This window comes from Bombus pyrosoma, linkage group LG4 (genome assembly GCF_014825855.1).
Source record: "Bombus pyrosoma isolate SC7728 linkage group LG4, ASM1482585v1, whole genome shotgun sequence".
NCBI lineage: Eukaryota > Metazoa > Arthropoda > Insecta > Hymenoptera > Apidae > Bombus > Bombus pyrosoma.
Window position 1 is genome coordinate 3,422,062 of NC_057773.1, and position 13,253 is coordinate 3,435,314.

The 13,253-nt window shown below is 38.0% G+C and overlaps 1 protein-coding gene across 5 annotated transcripts in view; it reads left to right on the forward strand.

Annotated features, from left to right (window-relative positions):
* The window catches only part of LOC122566840 (mannosyl-oligosaccharide 1,2-alpha-mannosidase IA), a 677,223-nt gene that overhangs the window by 444,437 nt on the left and 219,533 nt on the right, over window positions 1–13,253 (forward strand). For 2 of the 5 annotated variants that reach the window (XM_043724674.1, XM_043724675.1), the window contains exon 1: window positions 7,421–8,998. The exons of the other annotated variants lie outside the window; for them this stretch is intronic. The gene's annotated coding sequence lies outside the window, so the exon portion shown is untranslated. Of the gene's footprint in view, window positions 1–7,420; window positions 8,999–13,253 lie in introns of those variants that run through there. 5 annotated transcript variants of the gene reach the window in all.

A 13,253-nucleotide genomic window follows, 5' to 3' on the forward strand; every position in this document is an offset into this window, starting at 1 on the left:
CACCGTAGAAATTACATCGAATAGAAACAGAAAAATATCAAATTGAAAGTACCTCAGAGAACTATCATCCACCTGAAACTATTTTAAAACGCAACCGGTTCAAGCCATTCTGAAAGTCCATTCAATACCCGCAATTACCCTTCGAAATATCGCTAGGTCAGCATTCTCCACTGGATTACACGAGCAACGTAAAATACCACTTTCAATTGTTCCTGCAAACCAGCTAATTCCTCGTCATCAACAAAGCAAGAATTATGCGTTGGTATTATTGCAGTTGCAGTGGAACGTCGGTTCTTTACGATAAGTGACACTAGATAGCTCGAAAACAAAAGAGCACATAGCCAACCGAAGGAAGAAGAACCAGACGAAATCGCGAACGAGCTGAATGTACAGTCGGCGATAAAAATAAATGGACACGCTGGACAAATGGAAACAAATGAAAGTACCATCGATGAAGTTTCGTTAAATGCGGCTTGTTCACACAAAAATATAAATATTAATTTCAGTTATTGTCTAAGCAGTCTATAAACTACGAAGGTATGTAATAAATAAAATTCAAGTATATAACACAAATACTAGTTGGATGAAACTTTATCGATATCCACTTCCACTACCCGCCCACGTATTTTTATCTTCGACTGTATATCATTTAGCTGGAAGCTTTCATTCGTCTCTAGTTTTTTAATCGTGAATTTGTACAGCCTATTGCCATTCCGGAGCAAAGCATTCCCCGTTGTATTCCACTACTTTCCCCTCGTGACTGTCGTTTACTCATTCACTAACACGCACGTGTCGTCCTCCTTGTTGGTGAGCGACGCCACGACGCCAGTTAACCCTTTTGACTCTGCACGCCTCTTTGTACCAGACTGCCGCTTCTTTCTGACACGTTTGCTGGATTAATCGCGCCATTACGAGGACAGGAAATGGCTTACCGGTTAATTGAGCGGGTGGTGGGACGTTTGCTAGAGCTTCCGCAGTATGACTCAAGGCGACTCGCGTGTCTCATGCTCGTTTGTTTCGATCTGATCGAGTACGTTTCGAGTGATAACTATTAGAATCGTGGATTTGAATTGAGAAAAGAATTTGAATAAAATTTAAGAATTTAAGTTGTTATGGTATTTAAAAACATTTGGGAGGCAAACTTTTTAGGGATGATTTAGGGAGTTGTGGGTCTTAAGATACACAAATATTAGGTTGTCCGAAAAGTTTCTTTCGTTTTATGAGGAAATAATAGACGCACAACGCTTTTGTTTTATATTATTTTGTCGAATTACGTACAATCCATTTTGTTCTGTTGAAATAAACGCCGCGACATTTCACAGACTTGGTTTCACGTTTGTATGAAGGTGCACTGTTGTAAAAAACACGTTTGCGAAAGAAAAACACTCTTCGGACAATGTAATATAGAACATGTAAAATGTAATTCGTTCTACTTAGCCAACGTTCCAAAGAAATGAGTTAATTAGTTAGTAGAATAATCACTAAGTGGAATATTTATTAATTATATTGAAATAAATTAACATTCGTTCGAAGAATTCCTTTGGCGAATATAATATTCGATAAAGTCGAAGGCTTTTTTTCATACGATGCATCAATATTTAGTATGCTCGCGTAAGACGATCGATTTAATTTCGTTTTTCCTGAAAGGATGGTAAACTCACGATCCTGGTAGAGACTGTCGATAAAACTTAATATTCAATTTCCTTCCTTTCGGCAAACGTGCTTGAAACGCTTCTTCACTTTTGCAACGCAATATCGGCAACTTGTCGCCGCACAGAAATCACTCGATGCAGTTTTCTGTATGTTTCATTCGGTACGAGAAATTTATCTCGATCCCATAGGAGCACCTGTTTCTTTTCTCCAGTTCCTTCGAGTGGCTTCCATCGCATTGCGGTATCGCTGTAGAATATACGCGGTGATGTCGTTTGCCTTTCGATCTGGTACCAGCACTCGTTTTTTCGACCGTTTCTTCAACTTTCAACAGAAAGTTACCGATACTAGTGACGCTGATTCCCCTTGTTTAAAACACGTATATACACGATTCTCCTCATATACCAAATTACGTCACATGGCATAAAGTAATCTCCGCAATATAAAAATAGTACAAGAAGAAAGAAAAATTTCCATAAAAGAAAATGTAGTACAAAAATGACAAATAGAAAACTACAGAAAGAGGAAGATAAGACAAGAATATGAAACAAAGAATTTCAGCAACATGTAACGCAAAGACGTAGAAAGAATTCTAGCAACAAAAAGGACGATGAATTCCACAAGAAAAGTCAAGAAATTCGAGCAATAGGAAAGCAATGTCACGGTATCAAAATGAAAATGTCAGTAATCGAAGACAATTGAGACTGTCAAAGGAGGTATTCCAGCAATAGATAAAAACATCACGCGAATGATTTAATTACAATGATTAATAAGAAAGAACAACTCATCGAGTTCTAACTAAAAATGAATTCCAATATACAACAGAGAAATAGAAAGATAGTAATACCACACTATTTACGTGTCCGATTTTCACTTTCTTCACTTCATGAATATTCCGTAGAATAATCGTTTAACATTTGGACAGAGCGCGATGAAGATATAATCTCTACACGGTTAGATGGCCTCGCGTGTTTCCAGTTATTAGATCGAAGTTCGGCAAGCCGCGTCCGGCTAATCGTAAGTGGATTCCGATAAACCTGTACGCGCTATACCCCCATCTAAATTTCCTTGCTTGGTTTTCGCGAGGACGCGCCGGCGTGAAAACGATTTCCATCACGCACGCGTTCCACTCTTAATTTAAGCGTGAAACCACCGCCGCACCACCTGCTAACTTACGATCCTATTGCACGACACGATCGCGACGGGACGTTTTCATTTCGGGATTAGCCTCGGCTGTTTTGCAACCACACGTTGGAATTAGTTTCCATTGCGATTTCTTGCGGACATGGCGCGCTCCGGTTCCCAGATAGCAATTCGATATTGCTACGGATAAAATTATTTAGGACCCTGGTTATGTGGTTACATCGATAAATATTTATGCAACATCACGCAGTGAGTAGTTTTCGTATCGATAAAATTAACTGAGTTACAAGAGATGTAGTTATTGAGTCAGAGATGCAATTGATTTTTTTTAAATTTAGTTTTAGGGATGAATGGTCGTCTAAAAAGCGTATTACGAAATATATAGTTTTAGATCTGCAGATAGGTAGCATATTAGCTGTACTGATTTATTGCGCCGACTATATAATAAACTTACGACGCATATTTAATATCGCGCTTCAAATCTCGATATTGTACTAGATATTACTATTCCTCATTGCTATAAAATTTGTTTATTTTTATTATTCGTTCAATAAAATAGTACTCTGTTTCAACATTTCAAAGACATGAATCTCTCAAAGATAGTAGGTATGTTCCCACTATACAATACTTTCGTATCCTGAAACATCCTTTAAAAATGAATTTTCTGCAAAGTCGATGATCCGGGAAATATTTAGACGCTAATAACCGTTGGATCAGTGAGCTGTGTCCATTTATTGCTATTCACGATCCCGTCGACACTATGGTCCGTCCATAAACGACAAGCCGATGTAATGGCTTATTTATCAGGGAGAACCGCATTGCAGCGACGTGGCAGGATTTTCAATGGATTCGGGATCGCAAGTTTCGCCATCGTGAGTATCGAGCCACTTTCATTCGCGTTAATGCAAAATCAAGATCAACCCCGAGCGACAAAAAGATGCGACTCGTGAAAAGCGTCTCTGATATGAATGAAATTCGACGGCCGGTCGTCTATTCAACGTTCCAAGAACTCCCAGCCCTTTGTCAGCCAGATATAATTCAAAGAATTTTCTTGCACCAGTTTACCTATATACCCGGCACAACGTCAGCTTTTATCACGGCTTGTTACAATGGATTCCTCGTAATTGAAATCTAATGCACTGAATTCGGATCAGCCAGCCGAGCAATGTTGATATTTTTTTAATTTAATTTCAAAGTGAATAGATGTTTTTCTCACATGTTTTTTCCTTTTTTATATTATTTTCTGTCCGTAGAATATTTGACGAATTTCGTTACGCTCAATTTTTAATCATTTTTCAAATGAATTTCGTTACGACCTGACGCATTATTTCGTAGTTGAAAAGTGAATTATTTCGATTTTCAACAATTCCGTTCTGGGACTTGTAAATCTTGTAACAAATGGAATTATTTTGTTTAAAGTAAAATTGAGACGATTGACTCATTAACTATACATGTGATATCAGTTACTAAAGATAATCATAAATTGATTGTAATAAGGTTTGAGTAGAAAAATTAGTTGATCGAAAAGTGAACATAGAATTTTAAAAAAGTCTTAAAAATTTGTTCCTTAAATTTTTGTCCCTGTTTGAAGTATTTGCTTAAGCATTTAAATACGAAACCCGTTAGAATATTTAGCGTTCCCCTTAATATTCTCAGTACGCAGTGTAAGCCAGAATCAATAATCAATGGTAATCCGTATTCGAAAACAGTTTCGTAACTTAAAATGGAACGTACACTTTGATTCGCTTGAAGAAGTTGGTGGAAGTTTGAAGTGGCGAACGGAGCCAAGTTGTCCAACTAATTGTATAATCGAATTCGATGATCGATCGGTTTTTAGTAATTTATACTTGGACAATTGACCCACTTCATGAAACGTTTCTCTCCGCTTTATTAACCACCTTCATCATCGTATTATGTCATTATATGCTGCGGAAAACGGAAACTTTCATCTCGTCGCATACTTGAAATACTTTCTCATAATTTGCTTAGTAATTTATTCACACATTTAATACAATCCGAAAAAGTGGATTAATAACTTTTAAATATGGTAATAAAACTTTTAACTTTAGAAAATGAAAACCTTAACATTTTGAGACGTTGAACAAAAATTGAGAAAACTCTAGAATGTCAAACATTTTTCTCTATCCTCTACCACATTCAATTACAAAATTTTAAACATTTTTAAAATATCTAGAAACACTATTGCAGAAGAAACTTGTCACGTAATTAAACTGACATTCGTCATATTATGATATGTATCATGATTATATCGTATGATTTTTATCAAATTCATGTTTTCAGGAGCATAACTTGACACATAACTAAAAATAAGAGAAAACATATCTAAATAGTAATTTCTTTCATCTACTAAATAGTGGAACAAGTATTTTGTTTTAGATATTTTTTCTTATAACGAGCATTTTGTAAAATTCTTATAATCGATGTACATCTCAAACATGAGAGAAACCAGCAGTTAAAAAGCTACGCATATACTGCCTCCTCATTCACCTCTACAGAGAAGGAAGTGTAAACTCCGAGTAACCAGCTTGACCACAGCTCCTACGAGCAGAGACAAATTATGTGACAGTTTCGAGCCAGTTAGCATATCGATAACGTCGCTAGGGTGTTCGATAACCGGGAACGTTCTTCTCACGAAAACACGTCGCCTTACTATCAGCATGCTCCGTACATTCCGCGCCGAATGCCGCATTCCAATTTACTTGAATGTAAATCCAAAGTTCGAGCGTCGGCTGCTTTCGCAACTGAACGTAAATTGTGCCCAGACCTGGCAAACCGTGTCGAAGTTCGATGACCGATCTTCGCAGTTCTTGCGCACCTGAACACCATCGAAAACCTCATCCATTGACCTGTCGAACGATCTCAAACTATGTTCGATCTGTATCTGTTAAGTCCAACAAGAGGAAATAACATTATAATAAGAAAATAGATCGTGTCTTTGAATAATAATACGTCTTTTTTTATTGTTAATTATTATTATATCGTATTGTTATAAAAAGGAGCATAACATCGGACGCGTAAGAAAACACGACGTAGGTGAAAATTCAGATTATCATTCTTCGCTTTTATAATTAGTTGTAATTGAAAATTAAATCAGAAGGAAAAGATATTACAAGTTTTTTAAGTAACATCTTGGGCAGAATTCATTTTTATTTCATTAAAAATTCCTTTTAGTTATGAATATTCATGATGTTTTGAAACTGAGTTTCAATGTTATTTTGAGAAATTGACTAGTATTATGGAGAATGTTTAACGGTATGTTAAATAGAAGTATGTTAAATGAATAGATAAATTTGATTGTAACGTGCAGTTTTATTAGAATTGAGGAGGTATACTGGGTTGTTGATAGACTCGTGGTTTTGTAATGAAGTGGTTCTGAGGTTTGGGCTAACTATTGAGGAGACTATTTGGTAGAAGAAGCCAGAGAGACTTTTAATAGGTGAAATCGGAATTTCAATGCATTTGTTAGTAATTAATACGTTTGCTGTGTTCTCAAATGCCTCGATTTTGAAACTTTGAAACGATTTTACATTCTTTACAGAAGCTTCAAACCATCACGCCTAACAATGTCAAGTTTAAAAATTCTCGCTTAAGATACAATTTATCAACACATTCTTCCACCACCCAAGAGGACACTTTTAACAAACTTTTCAGAATCTTAAATCCTCAAATATATCTCCCTGAAAGATTTCACGACGCGCTTAAAAATAAAAATTTCAATGTGAATATTGAAGTTTCGAACTCTAGAAATACAAAATTATCAGAGTCTTTCGTCATTGACATTTTCACGAAGACAGACAATCTTCTATGATCTTCAGGATACGTTCGAAAATATCAATTTGAATGTTGCAGAACCTCATTTCTCGGATTAGCAAGATACAAAATTATCAGAAGCTTTTATCATTCACGTTTTCACGACATACATCTTCCTCCTTCCGCAAACTCCGGATTTTCCTCAAAGATTTCACATTACGTTCGAAAACAAAAATTTCCACGTTAGAAAGTTTCAATTGTTAAATTCAGCAAATACAAAATCATCAGAATCTTTCGTTGTTCACATTTCCACGATATAAATCTTTCTTCCTCGATCTTCTTCAAAGATCTCATCGACGAACTAAAGTATGATACTTACTAACCCTTTGCGGTCGTACGTTCAGCCACCAAATCACTTTTACCATTTCGATCGTACATCTGCTCGGTCACTACAGCACTTTTACCATTTCGATCGTATATCTGCTCTCTGACAGCCACTGTTTGCGCATCTTTTCGTCAACGCGCTTCTTAAAATTTCATATAATTCTTAAAAAAAAAAAACTTCCCAAGCTACTCGTTACATACGAGATTATATTTTATCAACGTTCGTAGGATGGAAATGAATTCTGACCAGCACGGCAACCATCTCCGAGCCGAATACGAGCGCAAAGGGTTGAAACGCTCGACGATGGGACACGTTCCATCACGGCGAGCAGTCGGAGCCGTAGTGCGCGCGAGTCGCGGCCAGTGGCAGCGCAAAGAAACGGTTCGTAGGGATTCGGATCCGCTCGGCTCGACGAGTCGTGGCGCCGAGCAGCGAAGTCGTTCGACTCGAGTCGTGTATGCGGCTGCAGTCACTCGTGGAATCCTGAGTCGTGTCAGTGCTCCGGCGGACGCGATCGCGCGCGAGTGTGTCGTTCAGTAACGTTGTTACACCGCTGGAAGAACGAAGTGAACGGAGAAAAGGGAGTAGAAATACTTAGAAGGATCTACCCACAGGTGCGTGTTTCCGGTGTAGTGAACGAGCAACGAAGAACAACAGGGACACGAGTGACAGCGATAATCAGCACTATATTTCTAACGTTAAAAACGATTCACCCGCAAAAGGAAAATTCTGCTTCGCGTTCGTTGTGATCTTTTAACGTGTTTTCAAGAATCCGACCTTCTCACTTTTCCCAGAGGTTCTCAGAGGTTCCCAGAGCTGTAAGAATGTACTAGGAAAACCATAGAATTGGAAACTAAAGTATAATAGTCGGACGAAGAGTATGTTCTTGGATGTCGACTTCTTCGTTGAAAATTCTTCTGCGTGCTAATAATAATCTTCCGAATGATTCCTTCTTTTTAATGGATCGTTAAGAAGAGTACGTACAATTAATAGTTGAAATTGATAGCTTTATACGTATTCTCCACTTTCCGTCCTTGGCGGCTGTTACTACTGAATTTCGTACCGATACGCGATCTACGACACGCTTATCGATCGTATCGCGTTCCCATTGTGTTCCTCGAATGCATAAAAGTCTTGTCGATGAATCGTCGACATTAAACGTGTAGGAAATATTTCGCGAGATCGAAAGTCTGACGGCTACGATATTTACTCGAGGTAGTCGCTAATAACTCAATCGTTGTTTTTATTTGTTTGTTGTTAATATTCAATCATATCGTTGCTCTGTCGTACATGATTGCGGCGTTTCGTTCGACTGGCCTGTAACTCACGTTCGAGACATACGTGTCTGTGATTTCGCGCGACGGAAACGTATCACTGGCAACGCCGTCGATACGACGCCGAGCCTTCCGGCGCGTCAACGGAGGAATTTACTTGTTCGTGGGACCAACATTGCCAGCTAGACGTTTCTCGAAGAGAAGTCTCGACGGTGTCCGTGCATCCGGTAAACAGGTTATGCGTGGTCGTGTCGCGACAAAAACTCTGCCAGGCTTAGTCGAAACGTTCGAATAAGCTCGTTGTGTCTATGACTCGTTCGGTGTCGTGAATTACGCGTGACGATGTGCGATTGAGAAATCTTTGCTGAAATTTGAAAAATATAAACAAGCATCGTGCCCTTCGCTCGAGAGAGTGCGTCGTTATACGTATGTATGTGTAATACGGAGTGCAGAAGTCGCGTCGATTAGGCTGTTCGATAACCCAGTGTGTCCGGCAAAGTGAAAACGTGAATGATAATTGGCGATAGACGATACAACGATTCGATATTCACGTTTGGTGCGTTTAATTAAAGGCTTGTTCTTTCATCGAAAGAAGTACAAAAGTGAAAGAAGCTACGAAAAGAAGGAGAAGATATTCGTGAAAAGCTGCGGACCGTGATAAGAAATAGAATTTTTGAAGAAGTATTTGTGACACGTTCGTTGATATCCAGAAGAATACAACGATTTATTCGGCTGGCTTGCTTCAATTCTCATCCATTCGCGTCTCCAGAAACAGGTAAATTCATGCAACGATTACATCTTTTATGTGACGCGTAAATGTATCTTTGTTCAATGCTCGTCGTTCATGAGTTCGACTCGCGATTATCGGTTATTCTTATTTCACTACTCGATGTCATTGCGTCGATTCTATAGTTGGAAATTGAAAAGTGACGACAGATCAGTGCACTCGATCGAAAATCGATCGTTCTCTTCCAATGTTGCTGTGTTTTCTTCCACATGTACGGTTTCCACGTGTCCCGTGCGGATGGCGTAATTCACCAGGGAAATTGATTACAGGCTCGAGGTAACGCGGATAACTCGTCTTCGTGACTTTTTCCGTTCGTTGCGGCTGCTGGCTTTGTTGTAACGCATCGTGGTTTCGGGATTAAACGAATATATACGGTTAGCCAACGGAAAGTGAATTTTCGTGAAACTTTTTCGTTTTCCATTGTTTCGGCTACTCCTAGTGATTGGTTTATAGTCGAGAGCGAGTTATTTTAATCTGTCTCGCGTTGCTGATCAAATTTATTGCAGATTAGTCAGCGATGTCTTTGTGCAAGCTTCTTTGTGTCGACAAGGGGAAATTCGTGTTGGAATTCCCTTGGCCAGGAAGTCTCGTTCGTGACCAGTTTACTCGTATTTAGCGTTCGGGAAGTGTATTGAGAAACGGAGCTCTCGATATCTTACTGGCTGTATCTTTCGATCTCGGAATTTCTCGACGCGTATCGATGCATCGATCAACGGAAGGAAAGAGGATAATGAACGTGGCTTATCTCGCCGATTTATTCAATGCTTCGCGAATCGATTTATTTCCCGATTTCGTATCGGACGATTTATGTCGGGGACAAGAAATCGTGGCTGTGAAACCGGCGATCGCGATATCTCCAGGCTAATTAACATTAATTTCGGCCGTTTCTTCTCGTTTTCTTGATGTATTAAGTATTCATTTCGTACGTTGTTTGATAATTCCAAACGACTGTATCTGGTTTTAAATGAAATTTACTTCTGTTATAATATTTCAGTAGCGTGATACCGTTAAATCAGTATGCATGTAACATAGTGTTTATAAATGAGAATCACTGTTCAAGTAACAGCAGGATATCAGAATTTTGCTAGCCTGTAAAACCAAGTACAAATTACCTCGCATCGTTATACTGTCTCGTCTAACTTGAAAACAGGTTAAACTACTTATCATTACCACTCTGTGAAACACATCAAATATCAGTCTCGGTTGAAACGAAACCGTAAATAATTTCAACTAAAAGTGGTCCAATTTCAACTCTGTTCGATTATAAGCATCGTTCAAAAGATCAAATAATCTCTCTAGTACTTTATAACTTCGTGCTTATAATTTCAAGAAAATTTAATTGTATTATTCTATTCGATAGAATAAATAAAAAGCCAACTATCGCAAGTCTCTTAGCTCTCAACGTAAAATACTCCGAAACGATTACTTTTCTCCCGACACCAAACGGAACAAAGAAAAAAGAGTCTAGACATCGTGTGCCCTGAGTATGATCTCAAAAGTTCGGAATCCCTGGCCGACAGAAGCTTCTTTGGTGGAAGTGTCGGTCGAGAGAGGATACCGGTTACCAATGTCGACGAACTCGAAGAAGGTTGACCAAGGCCGTTTGGGTCTATTTATAGCGAGCCAGTAACGAAGTAGACATTTGCCGGGAATCGTATTTTCGTAGATCCTCGAGGAATGCTCTCGCGAGGGAGAAGTTGGACCCGATCTCGCCTCGGGAGTCCTGAATTATTTTAGCGACGCCTCCCGTGAGAGAAACTTGCTAGAGATTGCTCTTCCTCGCTAGGGGAGACTGACTCGAACGAACGAGAGATCGCTTTATCAGCGCCCACGGTATCTTATCTAGGAACGCAGGGAGCACGACCATTCGTGAAGATACGTTGAGTCGAGTTTTCGACAAGAAGTCAGGTTTCATCGAAGTTTCATTATCGCCATTTTTCTCCTATCGCAAAAATATTATTGTGCTCGGATACTTTTCTCTATAGATATCGCCCGTTATCATATCACGCAGTGATTTTTAATTCCTTGAATTACATACATAATTTCTTAGAATTTGCTTTCTTAGAATGACGAAATATCTAACAGTAAATTATTTTCCCTTGTTGACTGACGTCGTTTACATAATATACATATATTACGTATGTTTGTGGTCTACGGAACTGGAACAAATGATATCTGGTTTTTTGATTGCAACGAGACAGACATGTGCGAGGGAGATGATTAGTGCTTCAAGGAGGAAGTTCAACTGTCATATTTATGTGCTATCGAATAAATATTGTCTCGAAGCGATTTTTTTCGCAGATAATTTTTAATATCCGTTAGAATGACGAAATATGTAGCAATAGATTATTTTTGTTGGTTAAAAAATATCTTTTACATATGTCAATGATTTATGCGATTAGAGTAAGCGATATTTATTTTCTTGTACTAATTGGATTAGCACGAGTAATTATGTATACTGCATTGTGTAGTTGCAAAATTCCTTAAGATAGGAACGCGTGCCTTCCTTAGATCCCATCAGTTTATCATTACGGTAAAAGAAATATTAGAAGAAATTAAAGAATTGCAAATTTGACGTTTCATTCTAATTGATTCATACTCAGCGAGTTATTTTCAAAAGCTTCATAAGTTAACGTACATTCATAATTCGAGTAAATTTTCACATTTTCGTAACCATCGACTCTTTCATTTCAGTATGAAATTTTTTTCTTTAGTACGAAACAATGTATTTTGTATCCTAAGAATTAAAAGATGGAACGAATTCGAATATCAAGCTCAGTTCGATATGAACTGCCGGGATTAAAGAAGGTCCATAAATAATCATCAATTGAAGTCCAACTATTTTGAAATATTATTTCCATGGCTTAATCGGGTTAATAAAATGTAAGATATATTCACGCCCATATAATTCTATAGCAGATGTGAAAGGACGGATAACAGCACGTTGCACAATAATAACCAGAGATCATTTGACCCAGTTGCATGTCATCCTATATAAATATTCTCTTTGAGATTGAATTTTTACAATTTAAATAGAACTCTTCGCCGTTAAATTAAAAAAAAAATGTATTTATAAAACGTAAAAAATACAAAATGCGTGGGAGCATGTTAAAATTCAACATCTGCCCTTAACTATCGATACTACCAACAGTTGGTGATTTGATTTCATAATTAAAGGAAACTCGATTTCAGGGTATTAACCGCAATAAGCAAATTCCTCGATAAATCATCGAAACAAGTGGTTCACACAGTACCTATATAGCCGATAGATATCTGGATAGTTTATTTTAACAATATAGGGAATATTATTTATATAGAGAATTTAATACAGGGAATTTAATATAGGGAATTTAACCTAGATAGAAGCAATAATTTTTGTTTCGACGATGTAGTCTCACGCGTTTATAGCCTGGTGAATATTGCGCTTGTCGGCCGATTAAAACAGTTTTATTGGGCTCTGAATTGATTACATCTCGCGCACGCATTATCGCTGATTAACGCGAGTTCTGTGCAAATGTTTCTCCTTGCACGACCACACGTAGAGTTTAGAGTGAAATGTATTAATCGAACGACCACTCGTGCACAGTTTATAAGGATTAAGTGTTAGTTTTCTCTACGTTGTGTTAACATCTACGTTACAATGAATGCAATTACGTAATTTGTTTCTGCAATAAGTTTTAGTAATCAGAATTTCTACATTTCCATTTTTATGGTGTTCTTTTATTTTTCTCTCTTTATTTTAATTCAATACTTTTTGTTAATCCTACCGTGATTTTCGACTTTTTACGATTTTCGCAAAAGATCTCTAACTTTCTAATACAATGGAATAAATTAGAATTTATGGAATCCAAGCAGGAAATGCCGCGAATTATTCTAATCTGACAGATTATTTGGCAAACGATAATTCACGAGTATTTATTTCTATTTGTAGTTACGTGTCTCAGCAAACTAAAGTATAATTTTCATTACCGACTACTACGTCGCCGCTAGTACTATATCACAAATTATTGTACAATTTCGTTGCGGCAGAAAACCATCGTTCCGTCCGTCAAAGTCAGGTGCAATTAAAGCGTGTTCACCGTGGAAACCAGCGGTGATAAAAAGACCGCTTTGATGTTTTCGCGTCGCTTTTTCGTTCTCGTGTATTTTGTATTTCCGGCACTTGTAACAAGACAATTCCTGTTCACCCGCGGAAGGACGAACATTATCGCGTCGGTGTTCGCGCGAAACCGGAAGTATGGAC